Source organism: Balaenoptera acutorostrata, chromosome 19 (assembly GCF_949987535.1).
Source record: "Balaenoptera acutorostrata chromosome 19, mBalAcu1.1, whole genome shotgun sequence".
NCBI lineage: Eukaryota > Metazoa > Chordata > Mammalia > Artiodactyla > Balaenopteridae > Balaenoptera > Balaenoptera acutorostrata.
Genome location: NC_080082.1, coordinates 51,622,620 through 51,638,011, shown reverse-complemented (window position 1 = coordinate 51,638,011; position 15,392 = coordinate 51,622,620). Strand labels below are relative to the sequence as shown.

The window sequence follows — 15,392 nt, the reverse complement described above, 5'->3', positions numbered from 1 at the left end:
CCTCGTTGTTGTGCGCGGGCTTTTTTTAGTTGCAGTGAGCGGGGGCTACTCTTCGTTGCGGTACGCAAGCTTCTCATTGCGGTGGCTTCTCTTGCTGTGGAGCACGGGCTCTAGGCACGAAGGCTTCAGTAGTTGTGGCACGCGGGCTCTAGAGGGCAGGCTCAGTAGTTGTGGCGCATGGGCTTAGTTGCTCCGCGGCATGTGGGATCTTCCCAGACCAGGGCTCGAACCCGTATCCCCTGCATTGGCAAGCACATTCTTAACCACTGTGCCACCAGGGAAGCCCCAGTAATAATTTTTAAAAATAAAGAATGCATGTACAAAAATTCTAAGTCTCCAGCATTAACTGTAGAAGATTTAGAAACACTAGTAGTGCAGTGAAATTAAATTAGAGATGGATGGTTACCTATAAAGAAAACTATATCCAGACAGTCTACACAGGCAAAATTCTCAAAACATCAAGAACTATTGTATATCAAAAGATAAGGGACTTCCCTGGTGGCATCTTCTGTCTCTGACCTGTAGACCTTCTCTTAAAAGGCACATCTGGTTAGTTCCTGCTGATCTAGGATAATCTCCCATTTAATTAAAGTTACCTGTTTAAGGACCTTAATTTCATGTGTCCAAAATCCCTTCACCTTTGCCACGTAACTTAATATAATTATAGGAGTGATATACCATAATACCATCACCTTTGCTGTACTTTATTGGTTAGAAGCAAGTTACAGGTCCTGCCCTACAGTTAGGCATGGGTCCTTGGGAGTCATCTTAAAATTCTGCCTTCTTCTTCATCTTAAAATTTGCCACACAATGCAAAGAAGCATTTCTGGGCAGTGAAACAAAGAATAGTTACCAATATAGAAAGGGGAAGCAAAGAGGAGTGAACCAGCCAGCCTCTTTTCCCTCCTTAATCCTGCCAGTTTTCCTCTGGTACTCCATATTAGCAAAGCCTAACAGGAAACCAGCTGGAATACTAGTATTTAGTTTCAAAATAATAAACAGTGTATAAGGGTGTTAGAATTGAAGCTAAAGGTCTCATTGCTTGTTTTTGAGGCAAGAGGAAAGCAACCCATCTTTTCCTCCACAGGGGTAGGAATACACAGCACAAAACAACTCCTTTTAAGTAGTTATTTACCCCCAACCAATCCCATTTCTCAGCTTCTATGATATCTTTACTCTGCAATGTCCAATAATTAGCCAGTAAGCCATATGAGGCTATTTAAATTTAGATTTAAAATAAATAAAATTTAAGATTAATTTCCTCTGTCTCATCAGGCACACTGCAAGTGCTCAATAGCCACCTGTGGCCAGTGGCCATTGTATTGGACAACATATTATAGATCATTTCCATCACTGCAAAAAAATTACACCACACAGTCCTATAATGTCAACAATCTGTTGGAGTTATTGAATTATAAGAGAAAACTTAGTTTTCTTTGACTCTGTTACATATCCTGCACTGATATTCACCGACTTATTTTGGAAATCAGGGAGAGTTGAGACCATTACTTTGTGGCTTCACTTAAAAGAAAAAAGTTATATTTTATTATCCTTTTAAATTATGAGACCAGTCTGAAGTTGCCTCGGTAGAAAGTTAACATACAGAAATTGGGACTTCCCTGGTCATGCAGTTGTTAAGAATCCGCCTGCCAATGCAGGGGACATGGGTTGGAGCCCTGGTCCGGGAAGATCCCACATGCTGCGGAGTAACTAAGCCCTTGCACCGCAACTACGGAGCCTGCACTCTAGAGCCTGGGAGCCACAGCTACTGAGCTCGCGTGCCACAACTACTGAAGCCCACGTGCCTAGAGCCTGTGCTCCACAACAAGAGAAGCCACCTTAATGAGAAGCCCGTGCACTGCAACAAAGAGTAGCTCCCACTCACCACAATTAGAGAAAAGCCCGCGTGCAGCAGCAAAGACCCAACGCAGCCAAAAATAAATAAGTAAATAAATTTATTTTAAAAACATACAGAAATCAATTAACTCATGTACAGATATTCTTAAGAAATAGAAGATCCAATAGAAAAAAAAAAGCTTTTTCAGTAGTCACAAGAAAAATCTGAGCTGTCATGAAATAAAATTCAACAAAAAATCTATGATCATTATTTTTTTTGTTTTTTATTTTTGGCTGCATTGGGTCTTTGCTGCTGCGCGCGGGCTTTCTCTAGTTGCCGCGAGCAGGGGCTACTCTTTTTGGTTTTTTTAACATCTTTATCGGAGTATAAAGGGGCTACTCTTCATTGCGGTGCATGGGCTTCTCATTGTCATGGATTCTCTTGTTGTGGAGCACAGGCTCTAGGCACGCAGGCTCAGTAGTTGTGGCGTACGGGCTCAGTTGCTCTGCAGCATGTGGGATCTTCCTGGGCCAGGGATCGAACCTGTGTACCCTGCGTTGGCAGGCGGATTCTTAACCTCTGCGCCACCAGGGAAGTCCTGCTGTTGGATTCTTTATGCTAGTACTTTGTTGAGGATTTTTGCATCTATGTTCATCAGAGATATTGGCCTGTAGTTTTCTTTTTTTTCTGACATCTTTGTCTGGCATTGGAATCAGGGCCTCGTGGAATGAGTTTGAGAAGGATAGGTGTTAGCTCTTCTCTCAATGTTTGATAGAATTCAACTGTGAAGCCATTTGGTTCTGGCCTTTTGTTTGTTGGAAGATTTTAAATCACAGTTTCAATTTCAGTGCTTGTGATTGGTTTGTTTATATTTTCTCTTTCTTCCTGGTTCAGTTGCAGACGGTTGTGCCTTTCTAAGAATTTGTCCATTTCTTCCAGGTTGTCCATTCTATTGGCATATAGTTGCTTGTAGTAATCTCTCATGATCCTTTGTATTTCTGCAGTGTCAGTTGTTACTTCTCCTTTTCCATTTCTAATTCTGTGGATTTGAGTCTTCTCCCTTTTTTCTTGAGGAGTCTGGCTAATGGTTTATCAATTTTGTTTATCTTCTCAAAGAACCAGCTTTTAGTTTTATTGATCTTTGCTATTGTTTCCTTCATTTCTTTTTCATTTATTTCTGATCTTATCTTTATGATTTCTTTCCTTCTGCTAACTTTGGGGTTTTTTGTTTTTTGTTCTTTCTCTAATTGCTTTAGGTGTAAGGTTAGTTTGTTTATTTGAGATTTTTCTTGATTCTTGAGGTAGGATTGTATTGCTATAAACTTCCCTCTTAGAACTGCTTTTGCTGCATCCCATAGGTTTTGGGTCGTTTTGTTTTCATTGTCATTTGTTTCTAGGTATTTTTTGATTCCCTCTTTGATTTCTTCAGTGATCTCTTGGCTATTTAGTAGCATATTGTTTAGCCTCCATGTGTTTGTATTTTTTACAGCTTTTTTCCTGTAATTGATATCTAGTCTCATAGCTTGTGGTCGGAAAAGATACTTGATACAATTTCAATTTTCTTAAATTTACCAAGGCTTGATTTGTGACCCAAGATATGGTCTATCCTGGAGAATGTTCCATGAGCATTTGAGAAGAAAGTGTATTCTGTTGTTTTTGGATGGCATGTCCTATAAACATCAATTAAGTCCATCTTATTTAATGTATCATTTAAACCTTATGTTTCCTTATTTATTTTCATTTTGGATGATCTGTCCATTGGTGAAAGTGGGGTGTTAGAGTCCCCTACTATGATTGTGTTACTGTCGATTTCCCCTTTTATGGCTGTTAGCATTTGCCTGATGTATTGAGGTGCTCCTATGTTGGGTGCATAAATATTTACAATTGTTATATCTTCTTCTTGGATTGAACCCTTGATCATCATGTAGTGTCCTTCTTTGTCTCTTGTAATAGTCTTTATTTTAAAGTCTATTTTGTCTGATACGAGAATTGCTACTCCAGCTTTCTTTTGATTTCATTTGCATGGAATATCTTTTCCCATCCCCTCACTTTCAGTCTGTATGTGTCCCTAGGTCTGAAGTGTGTCTCTTGTAGACAGCATATGTACGAGTCTTGTGTTTGTATCCTTTCAGCCAGTCTATGTCTTTTGGTTGGAGCATTTAATCCATTTACATTTAAGGTAATTATCGATATATATGTTCCTATTACCATTTTCTTAATTGTTTTGGGTTTGTTATTGTAGGTCTTTTCCTTCTCTTGTGTTTCCTGCCTAGAGAAGTTCCTTTAGCATTTGTTGTAAAGCTGGCTTGGTGGTGCTGAATTCTCTTAACTTTTGCTTATCTGTAAAGGTTTTAATTTCTCCTTCGAATCTGAATGAGATCCTTGCTGGCTAGAGTAATCTTGGTTGTACGTTTTTCCCTTTCATCACTTTAAATATGTCCTGCCACTTCCTTCTGTCTTGTAGAGTCTGCTGAAAACTTTGCTGTTAACCTTATGGGGATTCCTTTGTATGTTATTTGTTGCTTTTCCCTTGCTGCTTTCAATATTTTTTCTTTGTATTTAATTTTTGATAGTTTGATTAATATGTGTCTCAGTGTGTTTCTCTTTGGGTTTATCCTGTATGGTATTCTCTGCGCTTCCTGGACTTGATTATTTCCATTCCCATGTTAGGGAATTTTTCTACTATAATCTCTTCAAATATTTTCACAGACCCTTTCTTTTTCTCTTCTTCTTCTGGGACCCCTATAATTCAAATGTTGGTGCATTTAATGTTGTCCCAGAGGTCTCTGAGACTGTTCTCAATTCTTTTCATCTTTTTTTCTTTATTCTGCTCCCTGGCAGCTATTTCCACCATTTTATCTTCCAGTTCACTTATCCGTTCTTCTGCCTCAGTTATTCTGTTTTTGATTCCTTCTACAGTATTTTTAATTTCAGTAAATGTGTTGTTCATCACTGTTTGTTTGCTCTTTAGTTCTTCTAGATCCTTGTTAAATGTTTCTTGTATTTTCTCCATTCTGTTTCCGAGATTTTGGATCATCTTTATATCATTATTCTGAATTCTTTTTCAGGTAGGTTGCCTATTTTGTCTTCATTTATTTGGTCTTGTAGGTGTTTACCTTACTCCTTCATCTGTAACAAATTTTTTTGTCGTTTCTTTTTTTTTTTTTTTTTTTGATGTGTGGTGCTGTGTTCCTGTCTTACTTGTTGTTTGGCCTGACACGTCCAGCACTGGAGTTTGCAGGCAGTTGGATGGAGCTGGGTCTTGGTGCTGAGGGGAGGACCTCTGGGAGGCCTCACTCTTACTGATACTCCCTGAGGTCTAAGGTTCTCTGTTAGTCCAGCGGTTTGGACTCAGAGCTTCCACCACAGGAGCCAGGCCCGACCTCTGGCCTGGGAACCAAGATCCCGCAAGGTTCGTGGCATAGTAAAAAAAAAAAAAAAAAAGGAAAAAAAAAGAAGGAAGAAAGAAAAAAAGCAGTACAATATCAAAGAATAAAAAACAAAATAAAATTAGAAAGATAAAAAATATATTAGGAAAAATAAAACTATAATTGAAAGAACTGCAACTAGGTAAAATAAATCCACAACAGAAAAAAGAAAACAAGAAAAAAAAAAGTGGGGGGGAACAGGCCAAAACGAGAGATCACTAACAAAGTATAAAGAATAAAATAAAAGGAGAAAAATAAAAGACTTATTAGGAAAAATAAAAATATAAAAGAATCAACAACAATGAATCAACAAGGTAAAACAGAACCCCAATCTAAAAGAGGAAAAAAGAAAAGAAAAAAGCCTTGGCTATGGGGGGGAGTTTAAGCCGGGGTGGAACTTAGGCAGAGGTGGGGTTTAGGGTGGGGTGGGACCTAAGCGGGTGGGGGGGTGATGTTTGAGCGTGGGGCTGGGCCTAGGCAGGGTGATGTTCAAGCGTGGGGTGGGGCCTATGCTTAGGACCTGTACAGAGGGGGACAGGCAGCATGTAGAAAGGGGGGCCTCTGGAGTGTGGTGTTCCAGAGTTTGGAGGTGGGTCCCTGAGTGAGGGTGTGTGGGTGGTGTTTAGGCCCAGCGCGTTGGAGGGTGTCTCCGAGTGTAGAGGTGGGGCCCTGGGTGGGGGTGTAGGGGCGGGGCTTGGGCTCTGCGTGGCACGAGGGAGGCTCCAAGGGCAGAGGATTAGGCCTGGGAGCCCAACAGGCTCCTTGGTGCCTATGTGGACAGGGAAAGCACTGGCCTCATTCCCTTCAGTTCCTTCACACCCCTCCCCCACCATCTCCCCCAGGGTCTCCCCCATCCCTGCTGGACCCCTAACCGTGGGTGGGTCCTGCTGGGTGTAGGAACTCCTTCCCTCCCCCAGCCACCCCTCAGGGGTGCTGGTCCCAGAGGTCCGGCCTTTACTTTTGCTCCCTCTTCCCTCCCTCCCACTCCCTCAGGACCCGCACAGCTGGAGGCGGCCTAGGTGGGCAGAGGATCAGGCCCAGGGTCTCAACAGGTTCCTGGGGACCCAAGTTGGCAGGGAAAACCTGGCCATGCTCCCTTTTTATCCTCTGCCCTCCCAGTGGTTCCCCAATTTCCCCCTTTGGGCGTGGGATCCCTTCCCCTCCCCCAGCCACCCCTCAGGGGCACTAGTCCCCTCCTGCCTCCACTTCTCCTTCCCCTTCTCTCCCCTCATGCCCCACGTCCTACCCAGTCGCTGGGGGTTCCTCCCATCCCCTTAGGTGTCCATGGTCCCCCACCGGTGCCTGGTAGGTGCCCTAGTTGTGAGGAGACGTGAATTCTGTGTCCTCCTAGTACACCATCTTGACTCCTAATTGCAGTTTAATTCCCGTTTATACCATAAAAGTTCCATTTCTTCCAGGAAAAAAAACAGTGAATGAAAAACAAAAGTGACTGTTTTCTATTGTGCTTTCTTTCAGACTGTGGATCTAGGCCTGAAACCAAGAAATTATCTCTGAAGAAGGAAATTTATGAAATAGAATCACCCCAATGGTTTATATTGGGACATCTTACAAAACATGGACTTGAGTGTTCCTGTTACAGAGATGATTGGGAATGTGAAAGAAAGACTGGGAAAAAACAAAGATCTCATGAAAAAAAATTAATCAAGTTATTTTCAACTATGAAAATATACACACTTTCAGTCAGCACACATCTTTTACTCTATATCAAAAACTTTATATTGAAGAGAAAGCCTGTGAATGCAGGGACTATGAGAAAGGTTTGGTGCATGACTTTCAACTAACTGCACATCAGAGAATTGATACTGGCAAGAAATTCAGTAACTATAAGGTATATGGGAAGGCCATTAGTAGAGGTTCAGAACATACTCAGCCTCAGATCATGCTTCCTGGTGAAACCTATGAACATAAGGAATGTGGTGGGGCCTTAGAGAGTGTACAACATCAGAGCATCCATACTGAGGAGAAAATCTATGAGTGTAAAGAATGTGGAAAAGCCTTTAGTACTGGTTCAATATTTAAATCACATCAGAGAATTCACACATGTGAGAAACCCTGTCTAGCTAAAGAAGGTGGGAAGGTTTTTCATCATTCCTCAGACCTTATATTCACCAGAGACTTCACAGCAGTGAGAAACCTTATCAATGTAAATTATGTGGAAAAGCCTTTAGTAGTACATCAGCCATTATTCTGCATCAGAGAATTCACACTGGTGAGAAACCTTATCTATGTAAAGAATGTGGTAAAGCTTTTCATTATTCCTCAGATCTTAAAAGACATCAAAGAATCCATACTGGTGAAAAACACTATGAATGTAAGGAATGTGGCAAGGCCTTTAAGAGTGCATCATATTTTTTTAATACATCATAGAATTCAAACTGATGAGAAGCCCTATGAATGTAAAAATTGTCCTAAGGCATTTAGAAGTAGTTCAGCCCTTAATTGACATCAGAAAGTTCATACTGGTGAAAAACCCTGTGTATGTAAGGATTGTGGAAAGGCCTTTTGTAGCAGTTCAAAATTTATAGAACATCAGAGAATTCACACAGGTGAGAAGCCCTATGTTTGTATGGCATGCGGAAAGGCCTTTCATAACATTTCTATACTTACAGAACATCAGAGAATTCACACTGGTGAGAAACCATATGTGTGTAAAGAATGTGGAAAGGCTTTTTATCACCCTTCAGGCCTTAGCCAACATTGGGGAATTCATATAGGTGAGAAACCCTATGAATGTAAGGAATGTGGGAAAACCATTAGCAGTAGCTCAGCCTTTATCCAGCATCAGAGAATTCATACCGGTGAGAAACCCTTTGAATGTAAGGAATGTAGAAAGGCCTTTCATCGTTCCTCAGATCTTTCTCAACATCAGAGAATTCATATGGTGAGAAACTCTATGAATGCAATGAATGTGGGAAGGTTTTTGTACGTAGTTCAAATCTTAATCAACATCAAAAAGGTCATGCTGGTAAGAAACTGAAAGGTATCTGTGGGGAAAGGCATTCAAGTATGTATAGTTACCTAATTTGAGATAGGACTTCATGCTGATGAGGTATCCCATAATTAATACAAAGAGGCTTTTATTTGCTTTTCACAACCTAAATGCGTAAGAATACAGTAAATGTCAGAAGACCACAGTTCATTCCTTACTTAATATCAGAATTTATAACTGTGAATGAGGAAAATAAAAACTTATTTTGTGCCAGATCAACCCTAAACAACAGAGAACTTATTAAGGAATAACCGTGGGATTTCATTTTATTTTTCCTAATTTAATTCTAAGGTATTTTTGTCCTATGTATATTTACTGATCATTAAAATTAATTATTTACCGGTCAATATTAATTTTTAGTTGTGCATTACAGTTCTGAGTTGACTTCTTTTTCTCCAAGATTCTGAACCCATCACTACTTATTCTCTCTAGTTGCTTTTCCTACTGGTTTGGTGATTTATTCTTATTTATATAAACTTAAGTTTCAGGACAACAATTTAAGTATTCATATGTATATGTGTGTGTATGTATATGTATATACATATATATATCTGTAACTGTACCTGTACTTTTTTGTCTTAATTATTTTTACTTTTTATATATCTTAATATAAATAGAACTATACCACTTTTTTTAAGAGAGTTCCTTTTAATATTAATATTTTATTAATTTTATTAATTTTTTTCAGAGGAATTCAGAAGGCACAAAAGAAACCTTTAATCCTATCAACCATTATAATAACCACTCTCAACTTGTCAAAACAAGTCTTCTCAGAAAATTTTTAAAGAAAATATCATATTTCATAAACTACATTTTCTATGACAGAATACATCATGAACAGTTTTCCAAGTCAGTAAATATCATATCATTATCCTTACTTGAATGGAGTTAGTGTTTATCTGTGTGGCTCTACTATTATTTTACTAATCTGTTGATAAAATATATTTACCTTCTAAATTTTGCCTTTATAAACAATTCTTTCAATATCCTGTTTGCACATTTTGTATACTTGTCTGCTTTATTTTTTATTTCTGAAATTATCCATGGGTGCCTTATACTTAAAAAAAGTTTAAACATTACAGATAAGCTAAACTCCCTTTTGTCTAGTTCCCTTACCCTAGTTTCTTCCCTAAATTTACCACTGTTGGCAGTTTCATTCAAGATCCTTTTTATTTTACTTTATTTTCAAGAGCCTTTTTACGCAACGGCACACACACATATATAAGTATATATGTATGTGTGTGTGTGTATATATATATATATATATATATATATATATATATATATATACACACACATACCGTTTATAATCTGTAGAAATGTAATATTGCTTTCAATCTTATGTATTATACTTCAAGTATGGCAAAATGGAGGTGACTATAGTAACTGTCAAAGAGTGTAATGAGGATTACATGAGTTAATGAACCCATGTATGTAACTGGTGACTTGTTCAGTAAATGTTAGCAATTATAATCTTCATCTCTTTCATTTATGGAATGGTGTTTAACCACAATATATACCTTATGCAATAACAAGACACTTCATATCGGAAATAAACTTAAAACCAAAATTAAATAAAGATGTTAAAATGTAGTAAAGCCTTCCTGTAGAACTCAGTCTTTATGCTGAATCATGACATACCAGAGTAAAAATGTCCATAAATGTGTATGGGGTGGTTGAGACCACAACTATCAGAATAATGAGAAGTGTACAAAAAATAGTAATATTATAGAACACATTATCTAACTTAGAACACATTGGGTAGCCAAAATATCCAAATACTAATTCAATTCTCATCTAAATTGCCCTTTGATTAAGGGTGAAATCAACACAAATTACAATTTCACTACGAATAAATAATAGTGGGTATTCTACATAGAAAATGGTGCCTGACAAAACTACATGGAAGAAAATTTACAGCTCTACATTCATGGATGTATTAGAATACTAGAAAATTTTAAAATAAGTATATAGTTTTGAGAAACTAAGAAAAATCCCAGAAGTATCTAAAGACAATGGAATGCATTTGTAAAAATGAAGGTAAAAATAACTGAAATAGAAAAATGAAAAGTCTAAATGGATGAAAAGCACAAATGGTGTTTCTTGAAGAAAACAATTTTAGAAGTTCTGGTGAAAAAAAGGGAGATAAGCATTATGACTAAGAAACTGACATTACTACAAATTAGAGATTTTATGGGTAGCATATGTACCCTTTTTGCCAGTAATTTTGAAAAAGTAAAACGCTTATTTTTCAAAAATAGAAATCTCCAGAATTGAGTCAAGAGAGATAGGAACACTCAGTCCAATAAAAACTGAATAAACATCTAGCCATTTCTAAAGAAATTGCCTGATACTTTTTATAGGCAAGATTACCAAAGCTTTAAGGATCTCCTCATAGAATATTTAAACATGAAAGTTTGATATTTAATTCTATGACTCTTGCATAACCTTAATTTTAAAGTAGAAGGGGAAAACAAAACTTATGGTACCAATTATGAATATTTGTGTAACATCCTAAATAAATCAGTAATTTAAATTTCCAAGTGTATTCAGTTAAATCTAGATGATTGTTCACTCCAAAAAAGCTGAGCAATATTTCTATAGTTTACACAAAGTCCAAAAATTTCTTTGAAAAAATGTTGATCCATCTGGCATAATTTTCCTTCTACATCAAAAATTTCCTTTAGCAGTTATTTTAGTGCAGGTACACTGCCATTAAATATCTCAGCTTTTGTTTGTCAGAATATGTATTTTATTTTAATTTTTCTAGATATATTTAGAATTCCAGGTTGACAGAATATATATATGTTCTGTTTTTCTGGAGAACCCTAATATATCCAGGCTATGAACATCATTGGGGGACCTTATCCTGCCAACTACCTGCTGCCAGTTTTGCAAAAGTGGCTATGCCATTTTGCATTCACAGTAGCAATGTATGAGATTTCTATTCGGTCCACATCCTCATCAACAACTGATATGGTGAGTCTTTTCAATTTTAACTATTTTACGGAGCATGTAGTAGAATTACACTGTGGTTTTAATTTGCATTTCTCTGAGAAGTACTGACTTTTGGCATCTTTTCCTATGTCATTTGTTAGCCATTTAAATGTACTCTTTTGTGAAGTGTCTGTTCAAGCCTATTGCCTATTTTTATTGGGTTGTCTGTCACTTTTTCTCACCAAATGAGAACTCAGGCCAGTTAACACCTTGTTTAAGCCTTATGAAACCCTGAGCAGAAAACCAGTCATGTCATACAGGACTTCTGACCTACAGAACTGTGAGCTAATAAATGGGTGTTTTCTTTTATAGCAAAAATATTGAATTTATTACCAAATGCCATGTACAGGAAACAATGGCGTGATGTCTAATTTAATCATGATTTACATCAAGAGAAAAAAAGGCCAAAAATACTCAAATGCAAATGATCAAAAAACACCAGCTATTAAAACTTAGAGAAAGGGACTTCCCTGGTGGCACAGTGGTTAAGAATCCACCTGCCAATGCAGGGGACATGGGTTTGATCCCTGGTCCGGGAAGATCCCACATGCCGTGGAGCAACTAAGCCCGTGTGCCACAACTACTGAGCCTTCACTCTAGAGCCCATGAGCCACAACTAATGAGCCCACGCACCACAACTACTGAAGCCCACGCGCCCTAGAGCCTGTGTGCTGCAACTACTGAAGCCTGTGTGCTCTAGGGCCTGTGTGCAGCAACTACTGAAGCCTGCACACCTAGAGCCTGTGCTCTGCAATAAGAGAAGCCACCACAATGAGAAGCCCGTGCACTGCAGTGAAGAGTAGCCCCCGCTCACCTCAACTAGCAAAAGCCTGCGTGCAGCAATGAAGACCCAACACAGCCAAACAACAAAACACAAAAACTTAAAGAAGATAGGGGACTTTTCACACGCATTGCTATATCCCCCAAGGTCTCTATAGATGCTTAATAACTGTGAGTGGGTTGAACTGAACCAAATTTAAGTGGGTGCTGTTTTAAGATGCTAAGTTTTTGTTAATTTATTATGCCATAATAGAAAACTAAAATAGATTTGGATACCAGAAGTGAAGTGCTGCTGTAACAAATAACTAAAATGTGGGAGTGGAAATAGGAGACTGGAAGAATTGTAAAGAGCATCATAGAAAAAGTATAGATTGCTTTGAACACACTGTTAGCAGTTCTTAAAGATCTTTGTCAAGCTCACGTACACAAGACAAGGCCTGACTGTTTCAACCAGTAAAATACTATGAACCACTCTTAGACTTGGACAGTTAGTTTATTACTTATGTATACAATGAAAAGACACCAAGCTCCCTATGATCCTTGTTCTAGATGCCGAAAAGGATGGCACTGAAACAAAGGGGCTGGATGAGTGCATTGTGAGTTGTGGGATACTAACTTCATTGCTGAGAAGTCAGTCCCAGACTGCAGCTAAGCAGTTTAATATTCAGCAGTTCTATTCTCTTGTTGGTGGTGTGTTGTTTTGTTTTGTTTTTGCAGCTCTGTTCAGGGTGGGGGGGCGGGGCGGGGCAGGCGGTGTTGGGCAGAAAGCCCCATACTTCACCAGAACCTGAAGGTGATTAGAAACTATCTCAAAACAGCCTCCCAAGTTCTAACACAAGGAGGCAAATGGGAGATGGCCTGGTACAGCTCCTTACTGGTCTCCCACCTTTCATGTTCTAGGAGAATCACAAGGCATTCTGCCAAGACGCAGGTAAGCTGTATTTCAAGCCTTCACCTGCATGGGTCCATGCAACTGTAGCGAACAGTGGAGCTGTTCCCCACAATTGCACGCCCCAACCGTTCAGTATCCAGCTAAGAATTCTCAGGATCATAGGCTACCCCATCTGATACTCTAATTAGTTGTATAGATAGAGGCTTGGACCAAATATGTTCCATTGCCTTAAGAAACATAGTGACCACTGACCACAACTATGACTTCTAGTAGGCCCAATCTGGAGCCAAGTCAGCTAAATATGTCCCAGCTGCCATTGGGATCAACCTGAGAGAGCAACACACTTTTTTTCCAAGGTGAAAAATGGGTTGCTCTGCTTTCCCTGTTTCAATGATCCAAGTGTGGCAAGAAATGTTTGCAATGTATGCACATATACATCACCTGTACTGGCCAGTGGGAAGTCCAGGGCAATACAATTGTCTATTACCACTCATCCTAGAGAGTTTAGAATAATTAACAGTTTGAAAAACAAGAGAATAGGCTAAAGAAAATCCTATCAGTGTCAAAAAATAATCTTGTTCTATCATTTCAAGTGGAGGCTGTTCCTTTCTGAAGTCAGCAGCTCTTGGAAGGTTTCTGATTAGGACTATTTGTTGGTCAACAGTTATGTTGACGTGATGGTGACAGTTTGGGATAAACTGGCCAGGTGCTGGACAGGGATAAGAGTTGAGAGAGATTAATGGTCCCTCCCTCTACCCTCACCTCAAAAGGTCTAAATGTTCTATACCCAATGATCAGGGTTGTTCCTCTTCTACAGCCATATGATCGGTCTCCAACCAGTCCCTGCAGCAATCACTTCATTCTTTTTCCAATATCCCCCATGTCTTTTTGATACCATATGGCATAACTCATCCCTAGATGCCTCAGCAGTTTCTTACTACACCTGTACTATCCTAGAACCTCCTCCACTCCTGTTGTGTGGACCATGCCAGCACCACCTTAAGAGTCATCACCTCGTGGTGATCGTTTTGTAATGTATAGTAATATTGCATCACTATGTTGTGCACCAGTAACTAATATAGTGTTGTAGATCTATTATACTTCAATGACAACAACAAAAAAACAAACAAACTCATAGAAAAAGAGATCAGATTTGTGGTCACCCCAGGCGGTGGGTAGGAGGAGGGGGAATTGGATGAAGGTCGTCAAGAGGTACAATCTTCCAGTTATAAGATAAATAAGTACTAGAGATGTAATATATAACATGATTAATATAATTAATACTGCTGTATGTTACATACAAAAGTTGTTAAGGGAATAAATACTAAGAGTTTTCATCACAAGGAAAATTTATTTTTTTCTTTTTCTTTTGTATCTATTTGAGATGATGGATGTTCACTAAACTTACTGTGGTCATTTCATGATGTATGTAAGTCAAATATTATGCTGTATACCTTAAACTTATACAATACTGTATGTCAATTATAGCTCAATAAAACTGGAAGAAAAAAAAAGTTAGATGAGGGAAGGGATGGGACAAGGAGAACCCTGAAGGAGTCTAGCTTGCCCCTGCCCCGATGTGAGGATCAGAGTTACAACTGGTCTCAGCACACAATTTTGCCCCAGCCAAGGGCCCAAGTCTAAAAAACAGGAAGGGCTGAGAAGCTGTGGGAGACAGCTAGTACTGACTGCTGGACCTTTACTTCATGTCAGATTTCACGTTATCCTCACAAGCACTCTTAGAGAAAGGTGCTATTAGTCTATTTAAAAATAAAAACTTAGGGAAGGAGAAATGGGGAGGTAATAGTCAAATGGTTCAAGTTTCAGATACACAAGATGAGTAAGTCCTAGAGTTTACTGTACAGCCTAGGGCCTGTAGTTAATAATATTGTATTGTATACTTGAGCATTTGCCAGGAGGGGAGATCTTACAGTCTGTGTTATCACACAAAAAATAATAATAAATAAAGAGGGTGGGAGGAGACTTTTGGAGGTAATGGATATGTTTATGGCATTGATTCTGGTGATCATGATCATGATCATGATGTGTACTTATCTCCAAACTCATCAAATTAATGTATTATCAGTTTTTTGTATTATATCAATCATACTTAACAAAGTGGGTTTTTTGGGGGGGTTAAATATTTATATTTATTTGGCTGCACTGGGTCTTAGCTGCAGCATGCAGGATCTTAGTTGCCGCATGTGGGATCTAGTTCCCTGACCAGGGATTGAACCTGGGTCCCCTGCATTGGGAGTGTGGAGTCTTAACCACTGGACCACCAGGGAAGTCCCAATGAAGTGTTTGTTTGTTTGTTTGTTTTAAAGATATTAATGTAGTAGGCAGAGCACAGGCTCTGAACTCAAGAGAGAACTGGTTTTGAATCTCAGTCCTTGCCTTAGCTAACATGAATAAAATTTAAAATTCCTCCACTTTGAGGATTTTGGG

At 38.8% G+C, this 15,392-nt stretch overlaps 1 protein-coding gene and 1 pseudogene across 3 annotated transcripts in view; one reads left to right on the top strand and one right to left on the bottom strand.

Moving 5' to 3' along the window:
- Window positions 1-15,392, bottom strand: part of ZNF790 (zinc finger protein 790) — a 94,466-nt gene that overhangs the window by 73,413 nt on the left and 5,661 nt on the right. The gene's annotated exons all lie outside the window — the stretch shown is intronic.
- On the top strand, window positions 7,166-9,482 carry LOC130704530 (zinc finger protein 345-like; annotated as a pseudogene).